Source organism: Falco rusticolus, chromosome 8 (assembly GCF_015220075.1).
Source record: "Falco rusticolus isolate bFalRus1 chromosome 8, bFalRus1.pri, whole genome shotgun sequence".
NCBI classification, from domain to species: domain Eukaryota; kingdom Metazoa; phylum Chordata; class Aves; order Falconiformes; family Falconidae; genus Falco; species Falco rusticolus.
In genome coordinates, this window is record NC_051194.1 from 35,045,747 (window position 1) to 35,066,149 (window position 20,403).

The 20,403-nt window shown below is 45.4% G+C and overlaps 1 long non-coding RNA gene across 1 annotated transcript in view; it reads right to left on the reverse strand.

Annotated features, from left to right (window-relative positions):
• The window catches only part of LOC119152529, a 33,285-nt gene extending 16,784 nt beyond the window's left edge, over positions 1 to 16,501 (reverse strand). The window contains exons 1-2 of the long non-coding RNA XR_005105798.1: positions 16,324 to 16,501; positions 4,048 to 4,169 (exon numbers count right to left, since the gene is read on the reverse strand). This is a non-coding gene — a long non-coding RNA (uncharacterized LOC119152529). The remainder of the gene's footprint in view (positions 1 to 4,047; positions 4,170 to 16,323) is intronic.
• Positions 16,502 to 20,403: the final 3,902 nt, after the last annotated feature.

Here is a 20,403-nt window from a genome sequence, read left to right on the forward strand (position 1 = left end):
CAACACATTCCAGGGAGGAACAGAGGAATCTTTCAATTCAAACAGAACTGCGATATATTTAAACAGCCAGGAGTGCTTCATACTTGCTTGGGAGCGAAGCATTTCTGCAAGCTAAGGTCAAGGTAACAGGTCCTAAGAAAAACTTCCCTGAACAGAAGGACTTTCTGCTGGCAAACCCCGCCCATCCCTTGCAACCAGTTACAGGTGGCTGTACCGCAGATCCAGCAATAAGGCTGAGATCAATCATGCAGTAAATCTGCAGTAAATGTGCAGGATTAGGGCTCACAACACTCCAGCTCCTGCCCAGCTGAGCAGCGCCATATGTGATGAGCTCTGGATATTGCAGTCAGGGTTCCAAGGTACCTGATGCGGGATGAAAGACCTGCACAGAGTTAGGAAGGAGCTTCCCATGCCAGCAGCCCTGGCTCAGCCATGCTGTTGTTTCAGCTTCCATACAGTGGGAGAATGAGCTGACATAAATCATCATCATTTCAAGCAAACATGAACATTTCCCCTATGCTAACCCAGGAAATAATGTGAAAGTCTACAAATTTAGTCAATGGTAATCATGAACCTACATCACAGTAATGCTGCAAAGGACAAATAATAGTTATATTTCTCTTAATACAGAGAAAATGCTGCATCATAGCTGAGCATTTTTTTTTTATAATGTGAACTCAACAAAGGTAAAATGGCACAGAAAAACTACAGCATCATAAAAACTTCCATTCCCAGTGTACAATGGATTTAATATCGTTATCTAGAGATAGTATGTGTTCCTGTTCTTCTGAAATCATCCATTCCTCATCCATGGTTAATTACTTTGTATGAGAGATGCTTGAAAATCATTTCCCCCATGTGGAAAACTTGGATGAAAATGAGAACATTCTGGTTTGGAATCAAAATTCTCAGTAGAAAACTGTTGGCTATTTTTTTTCCTTTTCCTCAACTGCACAAAGCAATGTATTAAAAGTTTTGAGTTTTGGTTTTCTATGAAAAAGTATCAGCTCCCAGGTTTTTTTTCAAAGAAAGCAAATGTCCTCCATAAGCTGCTTTTTGCTATATCAAAACTGAAATTTTCTAGGCATTACGTCTAACCACACACCAGTCTCACTGCTACCACAGCTGGCTAATATCCAAAAAGGACTCATTATCGCTGACAGACACTTTTTTTTCCCGGTGCTCTGACACTGTGCCTTGCACCAATACCCTGGATTGTGCTCACCAGAACAAGCTCCATGGAGAGGAGATGAATTTGCAGATTCAGACCCAGGGACAAGGGTACAAAATATTTTGGAACACAGCTCCTTTTTCCTTCAGGATACTGCCAGAGGCAGTTTGGCAGTTCTCAGCACTGGTTTCAGGAGACAGAGTGATTCTGTGCAACCACAGCTGGAACAGACTTTTTCACCTTTTAGCCTAGGACCAAACAACCTTCCCCCGGGCCTTGTCAGACCCATCCATTTGTGAAATGGCTGTGCAAAAGGGGCACAAAAGGCAGAAGGAACATGGATGCTATTTCAGCCCTAATGTAATAACAGAGGTGCTGCTCAGGAGTGATGTACTCTGTGTCCCTCAGTGCCTCCAAGATCCCAATTAATATGATTCCATTAACTTCAAAAGGTGTGCTAAGTAGTAATGCTCTGGGCCATTAATTCCAACAACGTCAGCATGCTCTTGCTATGACATTTGCCTCAATTAGTACTATAACCCACTACCTGACTGCAAGCTTTGCTGGTAATAATTCATATGCAAGTCCTCCATAAACAGAACTTTGGGTGCTCTCTGCTAGAAACTACACAAACTGGTACTTGCTAAAAAAAATGGCACTGAGTCACAGCATTTAAAAAGTTGTAAGAGAAAAGAAAGGTGTTTAAAAAGATGTCAGCAGAGTTACTGTAACTCTTAGAGTCTCAGTTACCCCCTAGGGGTCTGTTAAGCTTCAAAACTGATGGTTTATGATGTTCTTCAGAGATCCACCAAAAAGCAATAGACTGGAGAAAGTGTCTCTGGATGGCATTAGCCTGTAACAAACTCTAGGTAGCTTCTAAAATCTTTACATGGATTAGATTGAGCTGAAAATTATTTGGTCCCTTGAAAATGAGAAGCAAGGTCCTCATCCACCCTGAAAACAACCCCTGAAATACTCAAAATGCTGCCAGAAATCAGTATGACATATGTGTCTTTATTTCTCTCAGTGGTAACAAGATTGTCCTTAGGGAGACAACCCTTGGGGGGGTATCTGCAATTTAGAATGGGGCAAGTACATATACCCTGGGAGGCCATACACTGGAAAGAGGGAAAATAGAAACAGCCCCAACTTTCCCATAACTTCTCTGTTTTTGCTGTAATGTATATCAAAGTCTTATGGAAGAAAAGTGGGGATAAATGGGACCCAAGATCACTGTAATAAGAAATAGGTGAGAAGCACTCATACACAGGGAAACAAGCAGTGCAGGTCTGTCCAGCCACCAGGCACCCACATACAGTGTCTTCCCACTCATCTCCTGCAGCAGCAGCTGCCAGAACTCTCATCTTACTACCAAAACAAAAACAACTTCCACAGGCCAAAGGATCAGGATACCTAACTTCACGTTAGGATCCCTTACAGATCTGAGCTTAGTTCACTTTCCCCTACACCTAAAAACAGTCAGCAAAGCAAATGCCCATCTAGGCAGTGTTTTCTGAATAAGCCAGCTGCAAATAACTTAAGACAGAAAAAGCTGATGATGCCCTGTAACATCCAAGTTCTTGAGATAGGTACATTTTGGCCAGAAGTCTTCCAAGGTCAAGTCTCCCAAGAACATGCAGATGCATTCTTGCTAAAGAGTGAGATCTCCAGCAAGGCATGCTGGAAAGGAATCAGTACAAGAGGGCAATGATGCTAGTGGTTATGTGCCAAACAGTCATGCAGAAAGATGTAGGCTGATGGAAGGACAATGAATATTGAGTAAAGACAGGGAATGTAACCAAAGATGTCATCTCCTTCAAAGATGGTCTGTTTGGGATTGGCTCTAGAAAGCAACAGAGATTCAGATGCATAGAATGTCTTCTAAATGTTATCTTTCTCCACCTAGACATGAGAAACAGGTGTTCCTGGTAACAATCCCTCCTGTAGCTGAAGTAAATAACATGGATGGCAGAGAGATGCCAAAAATGTTGTTTCCAAACCACTCATTCCTTGTTTTTCCAGCTGAGACTGCCAAGAGAGGCACTGACTGCCAGTTAGAGTTTCTGAAGGCAACACTACTCCAGAAAGAATCCAGATGAGACCAAACCATTCATTTCCCCTAGGATTTAATTTTCATCAGCAGGAAAGAAAATGTAATACAATCCTACAGGCCTTTTGACACTGAAGCCTGAGGATCTCGGTCTGATCTCTATTATCCTCATGTAAATCAAGGTCTTTTTGTGCCACAGAGTCAGTGACATTTCACTGCTGCAGTATTAATAAGGTCCCAGATATCATCTTCCCTGACATGCATTCTGAAAGGAGATGGAAGATGCCTTGATTATAACTCACTGCCCTTTCCCTTACATGTGTGACTTGGCCGATTGCTAAAAGAAAGGAAGAAAGAGTCCTGAGGTCAAAGGTTAGGCCTGTGCCGGTGCAGTAGCTGGAGCAGGTCTTCCCCATACTAGACCAGTGCAAATTCACTGGATGAAGAGGTTAACTGACACAAGAAAGGACATCAGTCCCTATCTCCCAGCTCTTTGCCACAGCACTTGGATTTCACACGTTACCAGTGCAGTCTCCTGCCTTCCCTCCAGCTTCACGACATATGAATGGCATGAAAGGAACCTAGCAATGCCTGGAGCCAGCGTCAGCAATCCTGCACTTACCCACCCACAGCACACAACCCCAACACACGAGTTTATTGCCTGTGGGGTGTTCAGACTGGGACACCATCCACCCCACCAGACTGACGCCCTCCCCACACCAGCATTCTTCCTCTTTCCCACCAAGACTCTGAGAGCCTCAGTGATTCTGGTCATTCTCCAGATTTCTGCTAGAAGCAGACCGAGGAACAGCCCAGAAAAAAATACCTGTTTGAACCAAGCTGAGTGTGATATTTTGATGGAGTATGATGAGTTTTGCAGCCACCAAGGGATCAGTCATAAACATCCATTCCCACTAATGCAGTCACGAGCAGTTGCTCTCAGTAGATCTGAAAAGCAATACAAGACAGCAGCCATCAGCAGGTTAAATGAAAAATAAGCAAAAGACATGGGCATAATCCACATCATTGCTCCAGTCTCTGTGTGTTCAGTGCTAGAAATAGCTCAGACTGAGGTTCAAGCCACAGGATTTCCAAACAGCTCCCTGACCCCTCACACTTCAGGAAGGCTGAGACTGGTTTTTGTGGCTTGACTTTTACTGCCAAAGACTTTTTCTCAGGGGCCGGTCCAAGTCTGTAGATTGTGCAGCCTGCAAGACCTTAAATGCGCTACAAATAGCCCTACCTCTCCTTCCAAGTGCGAGGCCATTTCCCAGTGAGGCAGGCTATTTAATGCCACTCATGCTTAAAGTGAAAAGGTTGTGCAGTTTTTTTAAGTTCTCCTTCTACTGTCTTCTGCTGGGGCTAGGAGAAAAGTGGAAGCATGTGAGGAGCCATTGGCTCTCCTCATTTAATGTGACAGACAGGCACCTCAGCACCATCAATGGAACAGATCTCTAATGGCTGGTTAGAAGCTGCCAAGTCTCCATCCAAGCTCAAAAACAGCACCCGATCAAAACCACCCATAAGCATCAAGAAATTCAGCCTGGATTCTGATGAGGGGGGCAACGGCCAAACTATACAATTTTCCACATCACTCTGGAAACACCCTATCTGCTGAGGAGAGAGTCACTAAACAGAAGTGCCACTTGTTTCAGACACACATAGCTGGCTTTGGAAGGTGTCAGCTCTCATATAAATTAGACACTATAAAACGGAAAGCCCAACACTCGGGGAAAAAAAAAAGGAGGGAATAATATGAGAGGCTTTTCTTGGTTCATGACTGGAACAGCTACTGTCATTTAAATTTTATTAGGAAAGATTAAAATGAGCCTTGGAGTGAAGCTCCTGTGATGAAGTGGTCCCAGGGTCTCTATAACTGTGATTGGCACCATACTGATGTGTCAGCCTGACAAAGTTATGATAGTTACTACACTGGCCCTAAAACAGACCCTTCAGCCTCAGGCAAAATGATAAAAAATGGGGAAGAAATCTCCAGAACTCGGGAAAACTCAATCTGATTGGGCACAGAGATAGACATTTTCCTCAAGGTTTTGTTTTTGGTTGTTTTGGGGTTTTGAGGTGATGTGGAATAGGCAGTCAACACTGCCAAATCCGTACACGGATGACTTTTCACAGATGTCTTTGTAGTCTGGCCTGTAGGTGAGGTTTGTTGCATGCCCGGTCCAATGCCTCCCCTCCCCTATGAAGTGCAGCCCCCAGGGCACAGGAAGAAGCAGGCTGAGAAGCCTCTCAGCAGTTCAGGACAGTGCCTGCCTTACTTACTGGCTGTTTCTGTCTCCCCAAAACATCACTACAACAGGCCCTGTGAGTCAGGCTTAGCACTCACTAAGCAGTACCTCTGGTTTTATATCCATCTTCACCCTCAGCCACAGGTAAGGAAGCAACAAAGGGTTCTTAGGCTCTTGCCACCACTCTGAACGGCTCTGGAGAGAGCTGTCACCTAGAAGTCACAAATGCCCATCCGCATGTCACCAGCCTTACAGCGCAGCTGTAAGAATCTCAATTTCTGCAGGCTGCTGCCTTTGAAAACTCTGCCTGCCCTCAAGATACCTTTTGACGCATGCAACCTACTCACTGGCCGCAATACACCACACATCGAACATTATCTCAGGCCCCAAGAGACACTGCCTGCATAAGCACAGCTAACAAACAGAAGCATAATGAGCCCTTCTCACCACCCCAAAGTTGAAGGTGAAATCCCTTTTTAATAATAGGGTATTTGGAAGGATTTATAGGCTCTGGTTGTCTCAATACACAAATGACAGCATCAATCAAAGCCAGACAGCAGAGGAGGAAAGCAATATACCTGCTAGGTGAGGAGAATGCTGATGTAAGGCACAGGCAGCAGGGGCTGTGACTGGCAGGAGCTGAGGTTTGTAACTGTACCTGGTAGGAGGTGTGGTAGCTAGCAGTAAATATGAAAGAAAAACTGCATTCTGCATCCCAAGCATGTTTGGCTTGTATTTAGGACAGACTAAGCCGCCAAAGAGGCAGCTTCTTCCAGGTCTGTTTGCACCCCACAGCCCCTCACTGCTGCTGAGGTGGTAAATGTAGAGTGCAGATCATTGCTAACTGAAAGCCCTATGATTCCTCCACCAATTTAAAGGCCAAACACACCAGGCAAAATCGAGGCTATATTCTTGTTCAGAGGTTGAAAAAACAGGAGTTGAGCTGCAATATCTGCATGCTTTGAAGACACCTTAAGGAAAGAACAGTACTTTGAGGTAACCAAAGATAGGCAAGGAGATGATAATCCTGTGTTGCTGTAAGCACACCCTGAACAATATTGCATATGAACTCAGACAGTCTGGGGCACTAGGTTATCTGCCAGTGGAGTCAACCGGCAATCCACAGTACATCTGTGCTGGCCCACCACCCTTTCTGTCCCTACATATGGGAGGGAAATAGCTGTAATAGCAGCACAGGTGATATTGTACAAGAACAAGGCAGGTGATACTCTGAAAAGGGGCACAAGGTTGGAGAGATTGTTTTTACGGTGTTAGATCTGCAGAGCCAAAGCAGAAAGGGAGTGTTCCTCTCCAGTGTTATTATTTTAATTCAGATTCACCCAGAGAGAACTATTTAATTTGAGCAGGTCAGGGTTTCAGCTTGCTCTGTGCTCGCCTAGTTATTTAACAGATAATACCTAATACAGTTTGAAAGGAAACTTATGCTCATGTATTTTCAAAGATTTCCAGCAAGTCTTCTGGGCAATGCTCCCAATTTAGAACTTATCTGGAAACTAGAGAAACCTAATGAGTTGAGGTTTAATTGTCCTATTCCATTAGTAATTGCAGGCATGTGAACACACTGTACAGTAAATCCTGCATTTCGCTCCTGTGGCTGCTCTAGTGAAACAAATACTGGCTGGGAACTTTTGAAAAAGCTTCTCAAATCCTTTCTGAAAAGAAATGCATGTGTACCCCAGTGGCTAGGGTCTATCAGCTGGGCTATCAGGGTGAGACTCTTCAAGTCCAGGTTGACTCCTCAGCAGGTCTCCCACAAGCAGGCCACTGGGCATGTCATCATCTCTGCTGGTGGAGCTTCTTTGCACTCCATAAATACCACAGCTTTAACCAGTGACTTGAACCCGGCTTTCTCAGGGCTAATGAATATTTCTTTTCTACACAGTGGAACAGTTTCAATAGGACAAGCTGATAAAAACGTGCCCCAAAAAACCCATGAACCTAGTACATGAAGCTGGGATACGTTCATCCAAGCTCACATTCAGCAGTCTCTCACAGCTTCTGCTACCCAGGAGTGCTACAACTCCTATGCTATGCACTGTAATAGAGCATGCAATCATTTCTCTGTATGTCCTTGATCCTAGCAGAGTTTAATCAAAACCACCTCCGTTTTGAGAAGTATTTTCTGAGCAAAACTATTTCATCATAATATTTTCAGCTATTTCAAGTACAACATCTCAAACCCATTTGTTGCATTGTGCACACTCTGCAATTTAGCAGATCAATAGGCAATCTTTGCCTTTGTCACTAGCTACAGTAAGAACCTTTGCTGCTGCAGACACTCCCTTCTTTCCCTGTGCTTTTAACAACACTTCTGCCTCCAGCTTCTCTTTGCTTCAACGCACTTGGCAGATACACTTGTGAGCGAAGTCAGCATCTCATTTATGGGACAGAGGAGGCAGAACAAGAAGAGGACTGAAAATACACCTCTCTTGTAGAAGGGGAAGCTGAAGTCTCTGTCACTCTGCAGGGCAAACTGAGCAAGCAACAAAGACTCTCCTTCGGTAACAGCCTCCATGAAATCCAGACGCAGAAAGCCAGCCAGGAGGGCAGAAGCATATTGTGAGCAATTGGGCTAACACAGTGAACTCCCAAATGGCACAGGACTGAGCGTGTCCCCCTGTACTCCACAAACTGCAGCTGATTAATTCAATTCCTTCCACATCCTCCCTCCATCCTCCTAGCACAAGACAGCCTGCCCAGCACCTCCCTTGTAGCTAGCATACACCTTGCCAGAGCCGATGTCTGGGATTTAGCTTTGCTTTCAGTGCCACTACATGGCCAGCCCGAGGACTGGCATGTGCTCCACTAACCTCACACCTGCCTGCTACAGCAGTGCATTACAGATGTGCTGTCCAACTTGCAGAGCTCACTGAGTCACTGCTGCATTAGGGACATACAGGAGTGCCATGCAGCACACAGGAGACTCCTTCATGGACATCCACAATTTGATGGATAAGTCAGGTTTTGAAGATGATGCTACATATGTTTTTCAGACATTTTATCACTCTTGACCCTTAGTAATCAAGTCCTTACAGAAGAATATCTCAATTTCCCTAACAGCACACTCAAATAACTATAGTCACCAAGCACTCTCCCTCTCTTCCAAGAAAAAACACGCAGCATTTCCTGACATAAAGACCTCACAGTCACCACCAGATCTTGGGAAAGAGCTGCAGCAGTTTCTCCCTCTTCCTCCAGGGCCTTAGGGCTCATTACCAAACTAACAGATAGACAAGGTTTACCTGTTCGGAGCTTTTTTGTAAGACAATCTGCCTACAATTCAGTTCAGAACACAGCATGAATGCAATACAATTTATCTTAACTGAAAGCAGCTTCAATCTAGCAATGTTTCTCTTAGAAAGTGAGTCTCCCTCCTAGGGTCATTTGAGTTACACAAAGCTGTGTCACAATAGGTATGTAAAGGATGATACTAAGCACTTGCTACTCAAGGGGGAAAGCAAGGCAGGGAGCCCTTCTGGGCAATCGCTCTGTATCTTACAGCCCATCCAGCTGAGGAGCTGTAGGATACAGTCACCAGTTTCAAGTAGTTCTTTGGCTGGAAACTGCTAGCGCTGCTCTGTGCACCTCACTGAGATGCAAGCTGAATTCTTCCAGCAGATGAAAGCAGCAGCAAACTGTAACTCTGAGGTAAAAAAAAAAAAGTATCAGGAGTCTTTTTCATCAGCCCAGGTTTATCATGATGAGGACCTGGAGCTTTGGATGACAGCTGAGCAAAAAAATTATCATAACCCATAAAACAGGCTGACCTCAGGCAGTTTCAGGCTTTTTTCAGGCTTTTTAAGTCAGCTCTGAGCCCTTCCCTCCTCCAGGTCACTCTAAGTGTTTCACTTTCCTCCCTAGAAATTGTAGTGATTTAAATAAACATCACTTTCAAGAAAATGTGTCACCTTTTAAGCTGAGGCCTTCAGAAAAAAACCTTCCTTGGAAAAGTTCTCCTTCTTCATTTTTGGCCCAAACAATTCACTGAACTCAGCCCATATTCCCAAATAATTTTGTTCCAGAAAACTGTATTTTTCAGTCAATTAAGTATTTCTCAAAAGGCATTTCCCCCTTTTTGTAATGACCTCTACCATTTTATTCTTTGATGTGGTAATAACAGATGACTAAGCAAGAACAAAACACTACTTGAGTGTCGCAGCACTCTCAAAACTAGCCAGCTGCAACAAGGTCTTTTACCATCACATACCAAGTTAACTTCAATAAGAAGTTAGTACGCCTTGCCCCAGCACGGCCACCAATCCCCCACAAGGTCTCAAAGGTCCATCTACTGTTTGTGCCGTTTCTTCATACTTTTCAGGCCAGTCTCTCTGCTTCTCGCCTCTGCTGCCTTCTCCTTGTCTCTCCTCCCTCCCTTTTTTTTTTTCCCCCCTAACATTTCATACCTTATGTTTTTAACAATCATCACAAACTTTTTACAAATAAACTTTTCATACAGTCCTCTATAATTCCTTTACAGCTGACCCTGCATGAACTGAGGAAACAAGGACGCAGTGTACCTTGCCTATTTCTAGCTCCTACAGCTCTGTGAAATCTCAGCGTGATTACCAAATTCTCTTCCCCAGAATCCCAGCTTCAGTCAATGCTTAGCAATGACTGAGCATTATGCCCTCCTCCTTGGGGGGCACTGAATTCAGGTGCAAGTAAGACCTGTATTTATTTAACACTTCCACAGACTCCATGGGCATGCCTGCATAGACACGCACAGGTCCACCAGTCCCGAGCTCTGACCTGCCTGGTGCAAGCCAAATCCCGCCTGGAAATCTGTAGCACAGTTAGTGCAGCACTGCCTGCTCTTGCTCTTGCTCATGCTTGGGGTAGTGTCAAGGTACCTACGCAGCCCCCAGCATGCATGTGTGACTGCGGCAGTACACAAGCACAGCGTGTCCCACCACCTTCACCCAGGCAAAGCACTCTTCCTGGGGCTTCTTGTCACTAGTAAGATTTGTACATTTTCTTTCCTGCTTTCTTATAATTAGCATTCTGCTGGACGGAGCAACTCCAAGGAGTCCCAAGGACATGGGGAGCGCGTGGCGCACACTGCACGGGATGAAGCCTGGTCTCACAAGCACTCGGCAATCAGCAGGCTGTGCATTTTTCAGTAGCTGCTGAGCATCTCTGCCCCTGAACTGGTATGTTTGAGAAACACAAGTCTATAAAGGATAAAAGCCCACGTTACCAAGTGAGGAAAGGGATGGGAGAACAAATCCAAACCACAAAATAGTGCGTGCTTTTTTGGCTGTCTGCCTTACTTGTTAAACAGCGGCTGCCTGCTAGCAGTGAGAAGGAGTTCCCAAGCAAAGAAGACCTTGCTGTTCCAGCTGCTCCTGAGCCCTGTTTTCACCTGGGCTCTACTCATACCCCTAGCTGTACTCCGAATTTTCCCTCCCAGCCCTGGTGCTGGTGTTTCATCCCAGTGCCGAGGCCGGGACTGGGAGCGCTCGGGGGCGGCCGGAGGGGCGGAGCTCTCCTCACGGAGGCAGCGGCCGTACTGCGGGAAGGGGTGTGAGAGCCCGGGCAGTTCTCGCAGCTCCTGGCCGACGCTCGCTGAGCCCCCAGCCCGTGGACCCGCTCCCGTCCGGGCCCCTCTGAGCTCCCCTTTGCTCCCCATCCCCGCTGTTCCCTCAGCGGCATTTCCCCGGCGCTCCCCGGCCCGGCCTTCTGCCCCTTCTGCCGGGCGGCGGAGCCCAGAAGATGGCGCCGGCCCCTCAACCATTGCCGCCCTCCGTGCCGGCGAAGCCGCGGGGTTGTGGGGGGCGGCACCTGCTGGGAGCTGAGATGAAATACAATGGAGGAAACCTCCCCTGGCCCCCGGGGCTGAGATTAAAATAAAACAGCCCCTTGCCGTGCCCGCAGGGGAGCAGGAGCCATCGCCCACGCAGCTTAGGCTGCCGGTCGCGGTGCGGAACGCGCCCGCCTGCAGGGCGGGAAGCCGGAGGGCGCTCGGGGCGGTGCGGCCGGCCCTTCCCGCCCTCCGCGCGCCCCCAGAGCCCCACGGAGGTCTGAGGGAGCGCTTCGGGCCGCCAACGACCCCTCTCCGGGGCGGCCGCCTCCAGCCCGGCCTTGCCCGGGCACACTCCCCAGCCCCAGTGGCACAGGATTAGGGGAAATGGGAATATAAGGGGTCTCCCCTGGCGGGGGGGAACACTAGTTTTCGTTATGGCAGCCTTCAGCAGGCAGAATTAAGCCGTGACCTGCGGAGATCAGATTTGCTGCCTGTAGAAAAAGTTTTCTGGCACCAGATGGAGCAGTCTAGGGAACCAGCAAGTGAGGCAGCCTGTGAACACCTAGGCCTGGACCTGCAGCCAGGAGGATATTTCTCTTTCCTTTGGACTGGGCTGCAGAGGAGTGATGCGCTCTCCCTGGCATTCTCCTCAGCCATCACTACCTTTAAATCTTTAAATTGCCGCTGAGCTATTGCCAAACAGCTTTGGTGCCAACCTGGTGGTTTCAGGCTGCGGCAGGAATTCTGTCAGGGAAGGTCTGACATGACAGCTGGGACTAGGTGCTTATGACAGACCTCAGGAAATACCAGAGAAAATATCCGCTTACAAACAACAAAGATGCAGCATAAAGTTGTTTGGTTGTTTTTTTTTCCAGGGCTGGAAATGTTTTTCTGTCAGAGCTGCTGTTGGGAAGGTGATCCTTCCCAAGCATGGCAGTCTCTCATGGAACTGAGGAAGGAAATAGCTCCCTCCCTTCAGGAGCTACTCCTGTCTCCCCTGTAGACTTACATGTATACATCAACAGCAAAGCCTGATATCTCAGCAGTGACAAACTGCATCACAAGTTAAACTGGAACATCAGGAGTGCTTTGAGAAAGGGAGTCAGAGATCCCAAACACCATCACTCTTCAAAGACAACAAAACGCTGGGCAGCTGCCTCGTCTGGCACCTGGCCTGAGTGCCAAGGCACATTATGCCCACTGGAGGAGCAAGACAGGAGAAGGTCCTTGAGTAGGAGCAGGGGAGAAGCAGAGTGGCAAAGCTCATGGGCTTGGTCACAGTGACACCCAACAAAGAACCGAGCCCACTGGAAATGATGTCTAGCTATGCATTCAATCCCCATTATCATACTGTCGTCAACATGAAATGATTCTCTTCTTCTCGTGAAGTTAGGTTAGTGGTATATCTGTATCAATGACTGTGCCCTTAAAGGAAAACTACAAGCCTGATAAAGGGAACTTGGAGGTATCAACAACCAGTTGATTGCAACAAAGACAAGAAGTCGGCACAATGAGACTGTAACTAGGGCAAAAGTAAAGGCAGCAGGGGGAGATCTTGACCACTGACTCAATTCAGGACTAAAAAATTCACCCCTCCCCCACTGCCCTCCGACATGACATGCACAGTAAATTAAAAATACACTGTAACTTTAAATTGAAGCTAGACATATCTAGAACAATAGAAAACTACTGTGCATACCTCATTACCAATAGTATCTTTTAGGTAGAGTTTGGAAACTACATATATATAACTAAACTGTATAAATACTATTCTCGTTCTTCCGAGTTCTAGGCTTGCTTTGCAGAATACCACCTAGCCCGCAGCTTTGCGCAGATCTGTAGTGAAGAAATACCTCAACTCTAGTACACTGGGTGAACAATTCCACTTTTTGGACAACAGATAAAGGGCACACGCAGCTGCCATCTGGGTGTTTGTACAGTTGTCAGAGTTCCCTCTGGGCTAACACCTTCTGTGGGAGATGTTTCAAAAAGCTCTGCTCTATTTGTCTTGTCTATTTTCTATCCTTGCTAGTAATCGGCCTCATATTTTAGGTGCCCAGTTCTTTGTGTCTTTGTTAGAAGATCTGATGGCACTCAGGCCATCATTAAGAAATCCTTTAGTAAAAGGTCCTGCTATGGACTGCTCTGTGGAATAACCTTGGGAAGGCCTCTGAGCTCTGTGAGTCCAAATAGATACTGACACCAGCTCTCATGGGGCTGGTTCCCATCCCAAGTCTCAGAGGATCTCTCCACTCTCAAACTGAGGTTGCGGAAAAATGGTCTGCTTCCTTGGCAAATGGTGATTGCACAAGAAGAAAAGCACACAGCATGCAAAAAGAACAGATTTAAGAAGGCTGTGGGAAAAGGCCCCAAACCAAATTGCTTCAGATTTCCTTGCAAACCAAGAGTCCAGGGAACCAAACTATTCCTGAACACAGAACCGTATCCTGTCTTGCACACAAATCCTCCAGTGCCATGTGCTGAAATACCAGTTTGAAGGAAAGTTACATATGCACTTCACCAGCATGTGAATGTAGCTCTTTGGAGAACTACATGCTCCTGGAAACAGGTGTGTGTCTGCAGGAACTGAAACTTAAGTAAAGGTTTGCCCAGAGAGGGTACAAACCAGACTTGCAGCCAATCTGGTCAGATGTGTTAACGATTTGGAATGCTGGGTTCAGGCTTTTGGAAACCTGCAAGCACAGGAAATGCAAGTACTTTCGCCAGTCGAGGTGTTTTTTAATTGCAGTTTTAAAAAAAATTAAAATCCTGCTTTGATTTAAACTTCTTTGCCGGGGAGCAGCTCTAGCTCTAGCTCAGCCCACATCCAGGCACCAAAACCTCCAGGAGAGGGGATGCTCTCAGGACCTTTACCCTCTTCCCACCAACAGCCCAGCTGTGCTAGTGCATAGGGATGAATGGTCCTGTTGGCAATCACTAGAAGAGTGAAGTGCAGAAAGACCAACCAAACCACACCAGTCATTCAAAATAAGCTGAGAAAGGGGACTGCGGACATCACTGTGCATGTATCTAATCCCTGTGGAAATTACTTTTCCATGCCCTGAAGAATGCCACTTAGATATTTGTAAATTCAAGTTGTCATTCTGGTCACATGGAAGTCAGTCAGAGTTTTGCAATTAATTTAAATTATAGTCAGAATTTCAAATCCATGTTACTACCCTGAGGCATTTAAAGCTGTTGTAAATGAAAAACAAAATTTATCAGCCATTTCTCCCTCACACTGAACAAGTGCCCTTCACTGAACAATTGCTGCATAACAGTTGTCTTCATCCTGCTGAAGCTGAGACCAGAATCTACAGCACCAAATGCTCTTTCTTCAGAGCTGTCTGTATCTCAGCATACACACACAAAGGAGAGTTAACAGCAGGTCTTGCAGACATGTGGCTTTATCTTAACACAGCTAATACATTACCAGCTAATTCCTGGAAATTCAAAACAGCCAGGTCTCAGACCCTGCTCGCACATGTTGCTTGTGATAAGAAGCCACACTTTTGTATTTATGCATCTGTTTGTCAATGTGACTGAACAGGTAAGCTGGTTTACTGCTAAATACATCCTGACCATCTCGTTTCCTCCCAGCCCAGTGCCAGCCAGCTGTAAGCCTGCCTCTCGGAAGAGTTATTTTGGCACTACTGGTTGCTAGCAAACAGCCATCACACTCAAGTCTGGGGGAGGCTGTGCTGTGGCTGGGAATGAGTAAATTTTAAGCTGTACATACAGGGCCTCACAATTAGATGCTTAATTGTATCATACCCTGAAAGCCTCAGGTAAAGCCATTTGGGAAAGCAGTGCTCTAATTTCTAGTTGTTTTGTTGTTCAAGAACTAGAAATGTTAAAAGCAGGAATAAGATTCTAGTCAGTCAAATGTCTCTGCAAATTGCCAGAGATACACAATTAATACTAAACTGTCATTAACCCTGTGTACAGCTTTTCAAAGCAGACTATAAAATAATCTGAAATTATGTCCTTGCCAAATTCATCAGGACATGCCTTTTCAATACAAAGACGTCAATTGTTTGAAACAGCTCCTAATGAGTCACTTTGTGCCACAGATAAATTGTTTCTGCCTCAAGGGATTCAACTCTTTGTCAGATGCAACAGTAGCAACAATATATCCCTGGTTTGCTTTTTGTCATCAGTTTTGTGATGTCTCCATGTAAATTCAGCCAGACCCAAGCCTGGGATGCCATTTTGGAAAGGTGGCCCAGGATCAGAGTTAAGATGTTCCTGCATCAGCAGCACCTTCAACACCACCTTGAGCTTCAGCACAGCCAGATCCGTTGCCTTCAGGACAAATTGGGAGCAACACCTGCCTGTTACTGGGGTGGGTTAGTCAGCACAGCCTCACCTAATCCTACTCACCCACCATCTGTTTGTGACTCAAGCATTGCATTTTATGATTTATCATTCTTCATGGACAGCAGTGCCAGAGACTGGGAGACCATGCAGCTGGGTGGGTTATGCCCTGACAAGACTGTGAGCTTGGATGTGTGACTAACTCAGACCCAGAGGGAAAAGGACTACCTAGTGTGTTTCCCATGGCTTAGCTCCCTCCTGAGATGCCTGAGATGCAATTTCTTTATGCTTTGAAAGTGGCACCTTTAAGAAGACTGGGCCTCACTCTCTTTTGTCAGAAGGGACACAGTAATGAAACACTATTGCATTAACTGGGCCAATTAACAGAGTAGCTGCATGAAGAGTCATGCCTGCTGGTTATGGACACAGGACCAGTTTACTCCATGAGACCAGGCTCAGGAGGCCTCAGCAAAGCCAGGAAGAAGCAGGGGTGTATTATCATTTCCCCATAGCAGATGCAGTTAACACAATTGTAAATACCCACTTCCACAAGAAGAGAGAAGGGAAGCTCATGCTAGCATGGGGGGAAAAAAACCTGTGAGACCAAGTGGCCTGATTTCACTGGAACCATGTTGCTTGTCAGTCTGGAAAGGCTGAGGTAGCACAGCGACCTGGGTGGGTGTTAGATTGTGCAGCTTTGTCACCAGAGCAGAGTCCAGAAGCTAGGAGTCCTGCTACTGAGCCACTGTGCAACCTTGAACAGTCACCTTACCTTATTGTGTGATGACCAAAATATTTCCGTCCGTGCTAAGCATCCTGCCATTATCCCTGTAAACTGGAAAGGTGTGAGAGCTGCCAAGGCAAGCAAGCTTGAAATTACAGTTTTCGTTTAGCTTGGAAAACAAATTTGTCATTTGTACAGCCCCTCCTCCTTGTGAAGTAAGTACAAGGTGAAGAAAACACAGCTGCGAGGCAGCCCCTTGCAGCTGAACATCTATATCAGGCAGGAGGTCTCTGTGTGGTGTGAGCTGCTGATAAACCCCAGGAGATTCTCAAGCTACACACAGTAGGGAGCAGTCTGCAGTTTCTGCACTTCCAGCAACCAATGCAGCTGCCTGGGGGTTGCTCTCCAGGTCCCAGAAAGCATCCACCAACACCTTCACGCACATCCCATGGACACTGGCTGTTTGCCAACCTGCCGTCACAGAGCTGCTCCCATTTGGCTGAAGTTACCTGACAGGGATCATTCTCCAGTACAGCACAGACAATCTCACACATATTTCTGTTAGTTTTGGAGAGATTTCTGCAGCACAAGCACTTCTCATTTCCAGAACAGAGGTCATTTGGATCAAAGGTTCGGATGTAACATGGCAGATTCTTTAGCTTGCCCGGCTCAGAGCCTCTCTACAGAATTATAAATATAGCCAAGATATTATTAACATTTTAACAAGTTTCTCTCTCGGGAATCTCAATTATTCACCTGTGAGTAGCTGTTGTTTCATCACCAGGAGGGAGTCAAATGGAAAGTACAAAAGTAGGGATGGGTTCTAAGCTTTTAGCAGTCATTTTGTTTTACAAATTACCGGGGATAGAAAGTCCCCACTAAGCTCAGTACACTCCTTCCAGGTGGTACTTTCTAAAACTTACTGATTGCGGCAAGAACATCTTAAATAGCTTAACGGTCTTGCATCCTCTGTTAAACATAACCACAGGTGCTGATCATCAATATTCTTGACAAATACCATATCTTGGCGAAGGTTACTAGGCAAAGTCTGGCTTGTAAGGCGGAAAGGAGCTCAAATAAGGGAGCAACACAAGTATAGCTGCCAATCTGCATGGAGTTTTCCCCACCTACATTCAGGTCACATTTGGCAAACATTTTTGATAACCAGTACTTATTAAAAAAAATTATGAAATGTTAGCGAGATGTTTCTATTGGTAACTTTCTCACAGGGCAAAAACCTCTCCAGGTTATCATGCAGCACGGAAGTGGAAGTTGTTCACACTGGTGGGAGAGGACTGTAAAGCATGCAACCTTTCCAGAAGAGCTGCTGAAGGACGGCTAATTCCTAAACAGTTTGTCTGACCTTGATGCTCTGAGGGGCCCATTACCCTGTGCTGCCTCGGTTGTGCCCTCATTATTCCAGCAAAACCCAAACCTGGCACAAAACCTGTTCTTATTTGAAGGGGAAATCTCAATTGGACATCGGTCTTTAAAGCAGCCTTAGCTTTTAGGAACACTTCATAGTGGGATATTTTTTAATATTACCATAAACACTTGCATCAAAACTCTGGTAAAAGCCAAGATCATTTCATAAATTGTCAGTGTGCAGAGAGTCAGGTGTAAAAAGGAAATTGGTTAAGGTGAAGAGATGAGTTTGTATTTCAGGCTGAAACCAGCTCCCATGTCTCTATGGGAGCTGTATATGAGGACATCCGCAAGTATTTATTCCAAAAGTTGTGGCAATGAAAAGGTGTGGGGAAAAGGGGAGGTTGCAGATTTTATTGGAAACTCAATACATTGAGGATCTTAGAAAAGGTACAGCCAATTAGGTGAGCTCAAGTTTAATTCTGCTGGTTGCTAAGAGGAAGTCGTCGTGCAACTGTTTTGCAAGAGCATTGAAACTGGTAAAACAAGATACACAGCATGTGGAAGTGAAACTAAAGATATTAAAGAACAGTTTGGGTTGTTGGGTCTTCTTTAATTACCTTTTTAAGACACTCCACTTTTCTTTAAATAACAGCATGAAGAAGGCCTCATCTCATAGAGGGAGCAAATAATCCTCTGTCATGCGTAAGCACACTTATGAGAACAAGCCAGGTATGAATTTTCAGGAGACAAACCAAGCTGCACAGAAAAGACAGCATATGGGAGATGAGAGATGGAGAACAGGTTCTGTAACAAGGGCCCCTGTTCAAAGCGAGTCAAGAGAGGTCTCAGTGGCTAACTCACCAGGTATGTGTTGTACATCAACAAAGCCTTCTCTGTTGAATGAAAGGCTCCTTCATCTTTGCCTCTAACCTCCATTCCTTCCTCACCACAGCAGAGGGATTTGCTGTTCAGAGAAGGAAAATCTGAGAACACACTCATTTCTTCTATGGATTCAGAAAACCACAGAAACAACTAGAGCCCAAGCCCTCACTGTTCCCAGCAGGCCAGACCCTTCACTACAGCAGATACAGCATGAAGTTGGTATCTGTGCTTAGGAGCTGAATAGTTCTTCCTGCTGAGACAAACTCTGAGCTCTGACTCTGCACTTCAGGAGCGTTTCTCCAACCTGAAAATCTGCAAGCAGTGAAATAAAAGCCACAGTAACAGATTCTTTAGAGCTTTCCACTAATTCAGCCCACTCCTGTGTGTATAGCTGGTAAGCAAGGAGCTGCCGCCTGCAAATACCCAGGCCATCATTAATTATTCTTAACACAGGGGACCAAGATCACTTGGGACATAACTGCTAACCAGTCAACAGCCAGAAGAAGCTGTCACACAGTTTCATTGAACGAGCAGAGTAATAGCTGAGACACATAGGTCTTTCAATCCTCCCCTTGGATGTGGATGACTACTTCTATCAAGTTTTAGGTCTAAATTGTGAAAGAAATTATCATTTCACACCTTTTTTCTCATTTCAGTACATCTTCACCTTCTTTTCACATTTCCCCTACCTCCCCCAAAGCAGCAGGAATATATATTTTAACAAAATGCCAACACCTTATTAGAAACTTCTCTTTTCCTCATTCTTTTTACATCTCCTCAAAAAGCTGCTCTGAACTCCATACCTACTTAGACTGTCCTCAGCACCTTATGTGGTTAGCTGAATGACCTCAAAAAGTAGCGAGAGGAAGAATTCACATGTACTGCAAGCTTCCAGCCTAGGAACCATCATAAGCCAAGTCACCTTCTTTTTCTTCCTCTGGACTTCTTAGTTTCCATCCCGCCTAGGCATCCTCATGTCTTCTGTTTAAGAAGGACTCAACAGTCTGCTTGGCTGTTGTCAGAAACCTTTCTGTAGAAATGCTGAAGAAAATAAAAAGTGTTGGCCAGCAATGGTACAAATGTTGTGGGCCAAAATCTTGAGGACCAAGGCAAACTATTATCTGAGATGATATGTTCATATTTGGTTCCCCAGAAGCCAGTCAAGAAAGACTCAACAAACAATTCTTCTTAGAAATACTGTTGATCTGCTCTCAAGATGATTCACCGTCTGTTAGCACAGAAGTGACTTACTAAAGTCCTTCAATCTGAAAAATGGTTATTGCCTGCCTTCCTCCAAAATAAAAAACAAAGCTTATGCAAGTAAAACTGATCATATCAGGTTCCTTGACAATAAACTTCACAATGGGCTGTGCTCCAGCTTATGCTGATGTCATGACTTTGGTGAGCAGCTGTTTTCAGTAGTTCATGCCTAGGCATCAAAATAATTTTCAGCCATCATACAGGAAATAAGTACTTACCAAACAACTACAAAACACATGGACAGTATATCAAGTTTGATACTTATAAACTACAACTTCCTAAAGGCCCGTTACAGCATTAGGGGCAACGATCTCAAAGAGAGAATTACAGATAGACAGAAAACCCCAAGTAAATGGTGGTCCCAGTGTTAGTCATGGAATACAGCAATGCCAGGGCTGCCCTGAAGAGATCACCTCAGCCTCTTCACCTGCCCCAAGGCAGGGTTCATGGAAAACAAGAATATGACAGAGATCTTACAAAAATTGGAAGCTGCCAGGCAAGGTAGTTACAACTGGTAAGTGTACATAATCACCTTCTCAGGACTTAACAGGGGTTGAATACTGCAACCGTGAAGAGATAGTTACTCAACAAATTGTGCACATACCAGGTGCCATGCAG